Source organism: Salvelinus sp. IW2-2015, unplaced genomic scaffold (assembly GCF_002910315.2).
Source record: "Salvelinus sp. IW2-2015 unplaced genomic scaffold, ASM291031v2 Un_scaffold1903, whole genome shotgun sequence".
Classification (NCBI taxonomy): domain Eukaryota; kingdom Metazoa; phylum Chordata; class Actinopteri; order Salmoniformes; family Salmonidae; genus Salvelinus; species Salvelinus sp. IW2-2015.
In genome coordinates, this window is record NW_019943264.1 from 196,947 (window position 1) to 210,821 (window position 13,875).

Sequence of the window (13,875 nt, forward strand, 5' to 3'; positions counted from 1 at the left end):
GCAGAGAGCCTTAGTTTAGTATGCATTTAATATGCATTTCTTAATCTTCTTGGATTCTTATATTCATCGTAGATGGTTTATCTCTTGAGGAAAGCAGAGAACAGTCATTTTATAAAGAGAGCTCTCCTTCTGTCTCACTGTGTTTGGGCAGGATTGGGCTTCACCAGGGGATAGTAAAACTGGTAAGTGTGTGTGTGTCGTGTGTGTGGGTGTGTGTGTGGTGCTTGGTGTGTGTGTGTTGCTGTGTGTGTGTGTGTGTAGTGTGTCAGTGTGTGTGTGTGTGGTGTGTGGTGTGTGTGTTGTGTGTGGTGTTGTGTGTGGTGTGCTTGTTAGTGTCAAAAGGTTTCTTGGCCTAACAGGTTACACCTATGGCAGGCCCTAACTCTCAGAGATGCAGTGGGACTCTGTACTTTCAGTTGACCCCATCAGAGACAAGACCGTAGCGTCTTCCTCCAACATGCAGAAAAATGTCTGTTCTCGATAAACATGGATGGACCTGCCGGAGAAACTCATTGTATAATAACATTGTTTGCCAGCATTGAACGGAACACAGAGCACAAAGCCAAGCGTTGTTGCGTCATGTTGTATGGTGGATATTACAGTATATGCTAAATCCCTGCTTTGTGTCGAATACGGTTTCACTGTGGTCTGTTGTAGAGTGGATATTAGATATTCCATCCCTGGTTTCATGCTTGTATTGGTGGATATTTATAGTATTATCCATCCCTGGTTTCATGTTGATGTGTGGTAATATAGTATTGATCCATCCCTGGTTCATGTTGTGTTTATGGGGGATATTTTAAGTCATTATAGTCCAATCCCTGGTCTGTTCATGTTGTATGGTGGATATATATGGTTATCCAATCCCATCGTGGTTCGATGTGGTCATGGTGGATATTCAGTTATCCGATCCTCTGGGTTCATGTTGTGATTGGATATGTATCTCTGGGTATTTGATATTTGGAAATATAGTGATTATGCGCATGCCCCTGGTTCTGGTTGGTGATGGTGGTATTTACCAGTATGTATCCCATCCCGTCTGGTTCATTGTATGCGTGGAATATATTACAGTAATTATCTCTATCCCTGGTTCATTATTATGTGGAATATTATAGTATTATCTGTCCCTGTTATCGTTGTATGGTGGATATTATAATGTGATTATCCTCCCTGGGCTTCATGTGTATGGAATTACAGTATATCATCCCTGTTCATGTTGTGTATTAATGTGCTTCTTACTGTTATTCATGATATCCTTATTGTAAGGTTGCAGTTTTCCATATGATAATCATATGAAAACATGCTTCTCAGAAAGGGATATACGGCTACAGAATTACACTGTGTTTCTTTAATCGTGTAGGATTGGTCATTCTATGTAGGTCTACACGATCACACAAGAATGTTGTCAGACTGATGGCTTATTCATTAGTTAAAATATAGAGATGGAAAAAGAAACTTTTCCAACTGGAAGTTATCACATCAGAGTGATTTTCTACACTACCAAGAAAGACTTTACATAGAAATGAAGGGAGAGGAGAGAGAAGAAAGTGTCTCTGTGGAGACAGCACGACAGTATAATTGTTAGCTAGCCATGGCTGTTTTACTGTACTTAATATATGGTTATTTTATCACAGCCTCAGACTGCCAAGATGTTTTCAATTTGCACGGCCCTGCGATCATGATATTGAGAGAGACGGGAGGGGGACTGGAACAAGAGGGGTAAGGGTAGCAATGAAAGACAGAAACAGAGAGAGAAGAGAGAAGAGAGAGAGAGAGAAGAGAGAGAGGGTGTGTGGGATGTGTGTGTGTGTGTGGTGTTGTGTGTGTGTGTGTGTGGGGTTGTGTGTGTGTGTGTGTGTGTGTGTGTGTGTGTGTGTGTGGTGTCTGTGTGTTTATGTGTGTGTGTGTATGTGTGGTGTTGTGTGTGTGTGTGTGTGTGTGTGTGTGGTGTGGTGGTCGTGTGTGTGTGTGTTGTGTGTGTGTGTGGTGATGTGTTGTGTGAGAGAGAGAGAGAGAGAGAGAGAGAGAGAGAGAGGAAGAGAGAGAGAAGAGAGAGAGAGGAGAGAGACGAGAGAGAGAGAGACAGAGAGAGAGAGAGAGAGAGAGAGGAGAGGAGAAGAGAGAGAGAGAGAAGAGAGAGAGACGAGAGAGAAGCAAGAGACTGTGTTCCAGTGTGGGATGGCCAGAGCAGTACGTCTCACCTCTCCCAACTCAAAGGCTTTGCTCTGGGATGGATAATGCCTGTGCTGCTGAGGCACTGAAAAAGCAATCTGCAGCATACCCCAGGGTCATGTCTGTGGCCGGATGATTTGTGTGAAATGTCATACATTAAATATAAGTTTAACATTCAGTCCCGCACAGTAAAACTGTGTGTGTGTGTGTGTATCCCGCTCGCCACTTCCCCCGCCAGTTAGTTTAGGTTCAGGCAAATGGTCACAAAGGACTTGATCCATCTCACACACACACAGAGAGAGATGGAGTGATGGGGGTGGAGGGGGTGGAGGCCTTCCCCTCCACACAGATGTGTTTCATTTACAAATGCGAGAGAAAACTTTTTTCCTTCTTTTTAAAAAATACGTCTATATAATTTTTTTCACATAGCTTTTTATTCCTGGGAGCACTTCAACAGACGAAGAGAGAGTGAGCGAAAGAGAGCGAGAGAATTCTGATGGCCTCTCTCTCTTCCAACCTCTTTGTCTCAGGGCAGGTGTTGGTTTCACGCTTCCAGGCTCACAGATGCGATGGGAGAAAATGAAAAAGAGAAAGAAGTAGAGAGAAAAGAAAGGACGTAGTAACTAATTCATAAAGTCCTGAGATGCCAGAGAGAGAGAGAGAGAGAGAGTGGGGGTGGAGAGAGAGGTGTCTCATGGGACATCAGGGGAGCAGTCTTGCCAGAGAGGAGATGCGCTGTCCATTCTAGCAGACTGCAGAGATGACAGAGAGACTACAAAAGATGTCATCCTTCAGATGGACAATTGATGAGTTTTCTATCCTTCTCTTTCTTCCTCTTGGCTTGTTTGTTTGTGTTCAGTCAGTGTCTAAGAAAAGTTCCTCCCCGGTTCAACATAAAGAAGAGAAGGTTGAGATGTGGTTGGAACGGAATGTGCGGTTTAGCTTGCCAAATTAATCAGAGTTAGGCAATTGATCCGTTTTTTTTTTGGTTTGTAAGATATAATTACGGAAACAGAAACTCCTCACCTTGGTCTGTGTGCATTTAGATCAGAAACCAGAATACTTCTGTCGATGAAAGCAATAATATGGACTTCAATGTTGTTTTGAAAATGCCCTCCTGAGTTTGTTTAATTCAATTTACTTTACACCTTTTGGTTGACTCCAACATTAGCGTTAACAATCCATACACACCCCTTCTAAATTTCAACTTATCACCACGAGGGAGCGGACTGTTTGATTGATCAGTTTCACCTTGAAGGTGTTGTGTTCCCCGATGCAACAACCGTGTGAGGCCTCTTTAAAGACTAACACAGTATCATGCCATCTCCAAGCTCCACCCATCTCTCTCTCTCTCTCTCTCTCTCTCTCTCTCTCTCTCTCTCTCTCTCTCTCTCTCTCTCTCTCTCTCTCTCTCTCTCTCTCCCTCTCTCTCTCTCCCTCTCTCTCTCTCTCTCTCTCTCTCTCTCTCTCTCTCTCTCTCTCTCTCTCTCTCTCTCTCTCTCTCTCTCTCTCTCTCTCTCTCTCTCTTCCACTTCAAAGCATAAAGCTACAGATGAGTGTTTGGGGAAGAAATGGAAAATAAATTGTTCATTTGTATCTGGGAGGAGACCTAGATGTTTTCTCTCTGGCTAAAAGTGGGAGGAATCGTCTGGTGTGGAGTGTTAGTCAAGAACACTCTCCTTGACTTCTGTTAAATCTTTAAGTCTTTCAGCCAGACAATCAAATGTGTAAATGAGAATGAAGCTAATCAATGTTCACCTCCAGGACTGTTTTCCACTTATATTAGCATAGCAACAGCTCGATTCCATGCGAAAAAAACAACTGACCAGAGAATACGTAACTCCAGTAGGTACGATAACTCCAGATATCTTATGCTACATATCTTGAGGGAAGGGACTACCAATGAGACCATAGTAACAGGAGACATATCAGTGTGCAGAGCAGCACTGGCTTAAACTAGTGTACTATAGAGGGAAGGGAATAAGGTGGCGTCTCAAATACAGCTCTTGTCTGGGGTGCCAAAGGTAGTCTTTCTCTCTCTGTTCAGGCTAGAAAATCACAGCTAGCAAATCAGGAACAATGGAGTCCTCAAAGAGCAGTGAGGATCAAAGCAGAGCTAACTGGCCATCGCAATCCCATTGAAACATTCTCTTTGGAGGTAATGCACATGGAGAGAGGGGGAAAAGGAGCTGATTGTGCGCCCGTGCCGTAAAATTATGGAAAACTGAAGAAAGGAGAGGATATTGATATGACAGAAGGCCTTTCCAGTCATCCAGAGTTCTGTAATGGTAGCATGTCCACTCTGACTTTGAATTCAGAGGAAGCTTTCTATTTTTTCCTTTGATACAGTCATTTCTTTGAGTTGGCTGTACCATGATAAAAAAAATACAATGGTTTGTATCCTATTCCTTTAAAATATTTGACAATTTAGTAATATAGCAAATGCACTTCTCCAGAGTAATTTAGCGTGTATGTACACTACAAAGGATGATGAGACAACAACATAACGCAATCATTGCAAGACAAACTTTAGTCAGTGCTACAATAAAATAAAGTTTGTTATTATCGTTTGAAAACTACGGTTTCTTTCAACTGTATAATATCATGATCATATTCAGTGCTTTCCATGGCCTGGCTAGGTTCTACATGGAGGCTTGATGCAGGATGGTTCTCTACGTGGATTTTCTTGTTGTGGCCACGTTGATCACAGAGGTAATGCTACATTAACGCTGACTATTCGTACCAATCTCTTCCTCATTTTTCTGCATTGAAATTCCTCCCAATCTCTCCAGCACATTTCACTCAATCACCCCTCCTTCATATCCCATTAACAGAGCAGGGGCGTTGTACCCCATTGAACACAACACTCCTGTTCCCTGTGAATATAGATTTCCTAAAGTGTGTATAATGTGTATAATGCAGTAGTTGCATTTTACCTAGAAGTGTTCTTTATGTCGTCAGAGGGGGGTTGAGATTCTCAATGTAGTTTGAGACTTATGTTAGTCCTCCTGAAATCATAACCATTGTAACTGTTTGAGCTATAATAGACCACTATATCATTATAATGGTATGATTATGATTTTATGATGGAAAAATGACCAAGTATTCACTAAGACAGAGGCTACTCATATCGTGTCTGGTCCATGTTTGTTCGAGGCTGGTTTGGTCTGTGTTGTTAGCGTGTAATAGGCATGTTATGCGTGTGGACAGGTGCTGGCCATGCAGGTTACCACGCCCTTCAGACCATGACACACATGTGACAGGAACACGCAAACACATGGCAGGACGCCATGGCAACAGCGTGTGGTCTGTGCGTGGGCGCGTGTGGTGTGTGCGTGCGTTGCGTGTTGTGTGTGTGTGTGTGTGTGTGTGTGTGTGTGTGTGTGTGTGTGTGTGTGTGTGTGTGTGTGTGTGTGTGTGTGTGTGTGTGTGTGTGTGTGTGTGTGTGTGTGTGTGTGTGTGTGTGTGTGTGTGTGCGTCTGTGCGTGTGTGTACCAAATCCAGTCTCATTGTTTTTACGACTTCAGATTCACTCATAGTTTAACAACCAGAAAGTGAGAGTTTACAACAAGTACCTACTTGTCCCCCTCCACACACACACACACACACACACACACACACACACACACACACACACACACACACACACACACACACACACACACACACACACACAAATCAGTGGTATAACCACAGCAGAGCCTGCCTTTCTCTTAACATTCAATTCAATATGAATCCACACATGGCATACAGTAATTTTAAAACCGAGTTTAAACTGTCTAATGTTATGGGTAATCCACTGTTTATTTCTCCATAGAAAGGTGCATGCATTCACCTTGCATCTAATGTATGTGATGTAACGGGAGGATCTCTGAAGAGATTCTGGCATTACAGCTAGATTCAGGAATATGATGTCACAATATGTAGTGAATGCGAACAACACCTTTACCCGCTGAGCACAGACAGGTTAGAATAGCATGTAGCCGTCACATTGTCTCTCGTTTAGTAGTGTGTCCCTCATTGATTTGACCATGTTTTGGCATTATTGGCTTGTAAATAATGTTTCTTCTTGCCTAAGGAGCCAGCTGAGGCCTACCCTCTCTCTTTCTCTCTCTCTCTGCCGTGTGTGTTCCCTCTGTGTGTGTCTGTTTATGGACGTGTACATGTGTATCTTGCGCTGAGTGCTTTGAATCTAGTGTAAAAAAAATAAGTTGGACGAAACTGGATGAAATTCAGTTTTGCAAAAATAATGTTTGTTACAATGGAATGTTTCTCATTACAGCCAGTCAGGCAGTAGACAACAAAGAGCCTTTTATTGAAGAATATGAAGTGAAAATATGAAACAGAGTCTCTTTCCCTGGCAACCAACCACTTTTAATATGTCGAATGCGGCCTCTTTAGATTCTGCCTCCCTTGTTTGAAATGGATCAAATGAAGATGTTGAAGCCATTTTATTTTCAGTTTGCAAAAGGTCATAAGTCTAACATAATTATAGTACATTACTCTGGGTAGGGAAACACGTGGTAGGGAGATGATATGAAAATACATGCTGTAAACCTTTTTTCTCTTTGGTAAGCGGAATGTTTTTTACGGCTGAATCAATAGGTTTAACGAACTGACTGACTGACTCACAGGGGAATCACCAGGGAATTAAATGTGGGTGACATTTTGGTTGGAAATGAATATTGTATAAATGTTTACCTTAGAACAATCTACAGGTAGACTGTGTTTGAAAATCAGGACTGTTCTTATATTGCAAAAATGCACATTTGAATTCACTTAGTACTTTCAACTGTATATCATGAGAAAGATGCTTGTTTGTCTAGAAAGGAAACGTAGGAACATTTAATCAGTTATCCTGCAAAACATGACAGACAATGGCCATTATTTTTGTGTATGAATGCTTGGTATTTTGACACACCAGTGAGATATTTGGATAATATTTGGATAGTTTTAACAAGCAGGGACATACAGTGTATACTGTAAGTATACCTATTGTATGTTAAGTTCGTTTTTTGTGCATATACCAACAACATCAATTTGAAATGCATGTGAGCCACATGTCTTATAAAAAATATATTAAGACACAAATATGAACAACAACAAATGAGTGGATGCACTTAGTAGCATTTCTACAAACACACAACCAGAGATTCACATTTATCTGTCTCCTGGGCCTTCAGCCTGCCTGTCACAAAAGGTACATTCACCCAGAAAAAGAAGGGGGGTAAGGAAGGAAACCAAGAAAGAGGGAAGGGAGAGGCTGTGCGATGAGGCGCTTGCCAGCCGAATTTAATTATTTTCAAATGCAGCTTATGCATTTTACATGCCCTGAGACTGAACCCTCTATTCCCTTCTCCCTCTCTCCGTCTACCTCTGTCCCTCTCTCACTCTATCCCTCCGTCCCCCTCTACCTGGCCTAAAGTAGCCAGCAGACAGCGACGGAGAGAGAGAGAGAAAGAGGAAAACATTTTAAACGAGAGAACCACAGGTAGCAGAGAGACAAACCTGCATAAAGTTAGTCTGGCCTGCTCCCTATCGCCTCCTTCCCTTGCTCAGTCCCTCCTCCACTTATCTGTCCTTCTCCTGTCTACCTGGAATCTAGTGTCTAGTCCCACAAAGTGCTCCCGTCTCTGCCTAGATGGACAGCCTGACATCTCTGGGTCTACCCTAACATGACGGGATGAAGGGGAGAAGAGAGACTAACCTACCCAAAGACAGGTGTGTGTGCAGGGAGGGAATTGCCTGTATGTACATTAAATCCATAGCTGGGATTTCAACAAGCTCTCATTGTCTCAAACATCAAATTTTGTGGCTGTTCCAAACGTGTTCCAAACGTCCAAGTTTAAGTTTAGGCATCAACTCCGAATTCTTAAGGTTAGGTATTAACTCTGAATGGTTAAGGTAAGGGTTAAGGTTTGGGATAGACTGAAAACCATTTTTTTTTTATGTCGCTAGATTTCGAACATGCAACCTTTGGAATCAGATGCAGATGCTCATGCCCATCCACCATCCCTGTCCACAACGCCCTGGCAAAACCTAAGTCTATTTCAAGGTAACAGCACTCACTGTTGGCCCTAGTGGCCGGTTGCCTCGTCCTCTTCCGACATCCTCAGACATGGATGGAATACTGACTTGTATCATGGGTGACCTACCTGGTGAACTACAGTATGACATTAAATCCATGGTGGAAAAGGTATCCAATTGTCATACTTGAGTAAAAGTAAAGATATCTTAATAAAAAATTACTCAAGTAAAAGTGAAAGTCACCCAGTAAAATACTACCTGAGTAAAAGTTTTTAAGTATTTGGTTTTAAATATATTAAGTAAGGTATCAAAAGTAATTGTAATTGCTAAAATATTCTTAAGTATCAAAAGTAAAAGTATAAATATTTTCTAATTCCTTATATTAAGCAAACCAGATGGATAGCCAGGGACACACTCCAACACTCAGACACAATTTACAAACAAAGCACTTGTGGTGAGTGAGCTCCCATATCAGAGGCAGTAGGGATGACCAGGGATGTTCTCTTCATAAGTGTGTGAATTGAACCATTTTCTCTCCTGCTTAGTATTCAAAATGTAACAACTACTTTTGGGTGTCAGGGAAAATGTACGGAGTAAAAAGTACATTATTTTATTCAGGAATGTAGTGAAGTAAAAGTAAAAGTTGTCAAAAATATTAATAGTAAAGTACAGATACCCAAAAAACTCCTTAAGTAGTACTTTAAAATGCTTTTCACCACTGCATGAAATCCATGGCTGTGAAGTACTATGTTCTCCCAGTGGTTAGAAACTAAACATGCTTCTCATTTAACTTTCAACGTGTCTTTTGCCCGCTAGTGAGTGAGTGTGTGTGTGTGTGTGTGGGTGTGTGTGTGTGTGTGTGTGTGTGTGTGTGTTGTGTGTGTGTGTGTTGTGTGTGTGTGTGTGTGTGGTTGTTGTTGTGTGTGTGTGTGTGTGTGTGGTGTGTGTGTGTGGTGGTGTGTGTGTGTGTGTGTTGTGTTTGGTGTGTGGTGTGTGTGCTGTGTCAGTGTGTGGTGGGGTTGGGAGGTGGGCGGCGTGCGTAGCGTGAGCGTCGCGTGCGGTGATCGGTTTCCATGCCAGTGGGAATAAAGAAAGAGTTTTACCTGCTGAGGTTTGGATGTGTGTTTGTCTCAGCGAGGCTCTGAGGGTTTGCCGAGTTTTTTGTTCTCGTGTGTCTGAATTTGTGTGATGTAATTCCCTCGAGGATTTATTCTGTGTTTCCTGTTGCCAAAAGGGAAAGCCCATGGGTGTGTGTGTGTGTGTGTGTGTGTTGTGTGTGTGTGTGTGTGTGTGTGTGTGGTGTGTGTGTGTGTGTGTGTGTGTGTGTGTGTGTGTGTGTGTGTGTGTTGTGTGTGTGGTGTGGTGTGTGTGTGTTGTGTGGTGTGTGTGTGTGTGTCTGTGTGTGTGTTGTCGTTGTGTGTGTGTGTGTGTGTGTGTGTCGTGGAGATGGAATACTGCTCCCAGGACATTTAATCTACAGGGAATTTCACGCTAGTTACGGCTTGTCATCAACCGACTCAAACCCTTCCTCTGTGTCCCCTCATCCCCTGGCTAGTGTGGGAATATGTGTGGTGTCACAATCTACTAGCTCTCACAATCTCACGTCAGAATTAGACATTCATCGATGTTTCTCAAACGTCAAATTTTTAAGTTGTTACAAACATCAAATTTAAGGTTAAGTTTAGGCATTAACTCTGAATTTTGAAGGTTAGGCATTAACTCTGAATGGTTAAGGTAAGGGTTAAGGTTTGGGCTTAAAAGAAAAACATCAAAAACAACTTTCTATCGCTGGATTTAAACTTGCAACCTTCAGAATCAGAGGCAAATGCTTACAACCATCCGCCATCCCTGTCCACAACTCCCTGGCAAAACTCAAATCTACTTGAAAGTAACAGCGCTCACTGTTGCACCTAGTGGCCGGTTTCCACTGCATTTTTTAAATGTTTTTAATTAACCTTTATTTAACTAGGCAAGTCAGTTTAGAACAAATTCTTATTTACAATGACGGCCTACACCCCCGGCCAAACCCTTCCCTAACCTGGGCGGACACTGGGCCAATTGTGCGCCGCCCTATGGGACTCCCGATCACGGCTGGTTGTGACACAGCCTGGAAACTAACCAGGGTCTGTAGTGACGCCTCTAGCACTGCAATACAGTGCCTTAGACCGCTGCGAAACTCGGGAGTATCTCCCGATGTCCTCAGACATGGATGGACGTCAAATACTGACTTGTATCACGGGTGACCGGGCTGTTCACAATACAAGCTGCACATACAGAAAATAATAACTTAACACTATGAGACCTCATGTGGGTTTCTGAATCCATTTTGAAGGTAGGCCTATGGCCTTCATCTACTAGTGTGTATAGAGAGGGTTATTGTCAAGGATCTCTAAAGTGTGTTTTGTGTCTGTATACTGTTAATGGACGTGCATTCATTTAGTGTCACTATATTCCAGTGAGGGTGTGTTTACTGTATGTGCATCCATGAGACAATGTGTTGGCCTGAATGTTTTTGTGAGTGAGAGTGTGTGAGGAGTAATTTGAACTTTCTGACAGGGACTTCCTTAAGTCTGTGAGCTCCTTTAAATTTCAGTGAACTAACACACCCACTTCAGATGCTGACGTTTCTCCACGTTTCTCCAAAAGTCAAATTTTGACATGTTTTGGACAGCCTGGGTTGCTCCTCCTGCTGCAGCTGCATCCCCAGGTTGCACCGCTGCTGTCGCCGATGCCTTGTGGCTGGTTACGTTCAGGCATTCATTCTGAATGGTTAAGTGAAGAGTAAGGTTTGGGATCGGGTTAAAACAGAAACATAACAAATATGTGCCCATCACCAGGTTTGAACACGTGACCCTTGGAACCGGAGCTCACTGCTAATGCCCATCTGCCACCCCCGTCCATAATGTCCTAATAAAACCCAAGTCTACTTGATCGTAATAGCGCTCCCCATTGCCCCTGGTGGCCGGTTTTCAAGGCATCTCCATACGTCCTGGGTACCTAGACGGACGTTGGATTAATCGAGTGTATCTGAGCGACCTGTGAACATAAGCACTACACATAACACACACACAAGCACTAATCCACCCCTATGGTTAAGAAGGTCTTATGGGACTCTTACCACACATCATGCTGCATTTAGTTATCTGGCCACAGCTGCCTGCTACCATTACTACTACTTCCAAATAATACACCCATAGTGTGTGTGATGTGTGTGATGTGTGTGTGTGTGTAGTGTGTTGTGTGTGTGGTGTGTGGTGTGGTAGTGTGTGTGTGTGTCGTGTGAATGTGTGTTTTGTGTCCTGTGTGTGGTGTGTGACTGTGTGTGTGTGTGCGTGTGCGTGAATTGCGTGTGTGGTCTGTGCCTATCCCGCTGTGCAGTTCTAAGTTCACACTAAGAATAACCATAACACGCGATGATACATAAATTTTCACACCAGGACCCCTTTCCTCAGAAGTCAAGACCTTTATGGATCCAATGTGACCCAGCGTTGAAATTGTTTGGGTGCGGGATTAGTGTGTGTGTGTGCTGATTTGCTGGTGTGTTGTGTGTATAAGATGTGGTGAACTTGGTGTCGTGTGTGTAGTTGTGTGTGTGTGTTGTGTGTGTGTGTGTGTTGTGTGGGGTTGTGTTGTGTGTGTGTGTGTGTGTGTGGTGTGTATGTGTGTGGTGTGGTGTGTGTGACCCAGGTGTCTTCTAATGGTGATAATCACAGCTAAAAAAACTCGATGATTCGGTAGTTGACACCCCAAAAACTCTACAACTTTAAAACACTGAACGATAATGAGGACAAAAGAAGAAATATTTATTTTATGTCAGCCATCAAGACAACCGTATTTAAAGCAGAAAGCCCACAAAACAAGAAACCATTTTGTTGAAAATTAGAAATAACTATGGCCTCTAAGATGGACTATGAACGTTTCAAATGTGAGTCATAATAATGATTTACGACAAGCTGTTCAATCAGTTTGTTTTTTTGAGGACATTGCAAATGGCAGGCGTCTTCCAACACACGATTGCTTGTTTTACGTGACCCACTTTTACTCTGTGTGTGTGTGTGTGTGTGTGTGTGGCGTGCATGTGTAGTTTGCACCGTTGTGTCCACTTTTACGTCTTGTGTGTGTTTTGCACGTGTGTCCATGTGTGTATGTGTGTGCGTGTTTGATGCACGTTCGGTGTGTGTGTATGTGTGTGTGTGTGTGTGTGTGTGTGTGTGTGTTGTGGTGTGTGTGATGTTGGGTGTTGTGTGTGTGTGTGTGTGTAGTGTTAGATGTAGTGTGTGTAAGGTGTGTAGTGTGCTGTGATGTGTAGTTTGTGATGTGTGTTGTTGATGAGATGTAGTTGTGTTGTGTGATGAATGTGTGTGTGTGTTGTGTGTTGTGTGTGTGTGTGATTGTGTGTGTGGTGTAAAATAAACAGATAACTGATGAATTAGTAGAAAATGAAAAACTGGAAAGAGTGTGATGCTGTGTGTGTTAGTGTGTGTGTGTGTGATGCTGTGTGTGTGCTCAGATGGTTGTAAATGTAATCTTAGACACATGTTACCTCTGCTGATGTTCCTCAGGTTGATGTCAGTTAGCATTAGCATATCTCTGGCTCTGTGGAGGCACAGGGGTGTTCTTTAGAGAGACACACACATACTAACACACACAGAAGGGTAAACCGTGCTGGGCTACCCTTCAGGCGAGACAAGAGGCTTCAGAATGTGATGGGCAGGATTACCACACGATCTCTCTATACATGGAACCTGCTGCTTCTTCTTGTATAACGTCTTTGGCCAAAGTGATCGGATTATTCAGGACTAATAGACAAGACTACCTGAAAGGTTTTATTTGATTATATTCTAGAATGAGAGGTGTTATCTACTGCTAATAGGAGACAGCCTTCACAGTGTAGCTATCTATGGAATGTATCACTCTTAGAACAAAGGGTTCCAAAAGGGTTCTTCAGCTGTCCCTATGGGAGCACCTTTTTTGGTTCAGGGTAGAACACTTTTTGGTTCCAGGAAGAACCCTTTAGGGTTCCATGTAGAACCCTCTGCAGAAATAGTTCGACATGGAAATTAAAAAGGTTCTACCTGGAACCAAAAAGGTTCTACCTGGACCCAAAAAGGGTTCTTCAAAGAGTACTTCTATGGGAACAGCCGAAGAACTCTTTATGGTTCTAGATATAATCTTTTTTTCCAAGAGTGTAGGTAATTAACCTATGTGATTATCTAATTACCTGTAGTTAAGCAGTACTTACAACTTCAGATTTGATTTAGCTTTAATCTTGATGTATTTTCTTGGTAAGCAGAACTAACAACCGTTCTCCTTATACGACATAGCTACCATACCAAATAAGCTATATTATGCTATTTACTTGTGCAAAATGTATAGTTATAGTTGTACATGTACATGTACTTAAGCCATTACTGTAAATACACCATAACCAGAGTATCCTGCTGAAATAGAAATTGTTACATTAATTCTCTACCTGAGAACACATGCACTGAATTCACGCAGTGTAAGACAGCAGAAGTAATACTTTTCTCCCTATCTCTGGAAAAATGCATAGGGATGCAGAACACTTCACTCAAACAATAGGGAGATTATTTTCTCTCTCTCTCTCTCCTTCTCCACACCTCCTTGCTGCTGCATCCCTTCATCTTGCCCAGTGAAGTGAGAGAATGAGTGAAA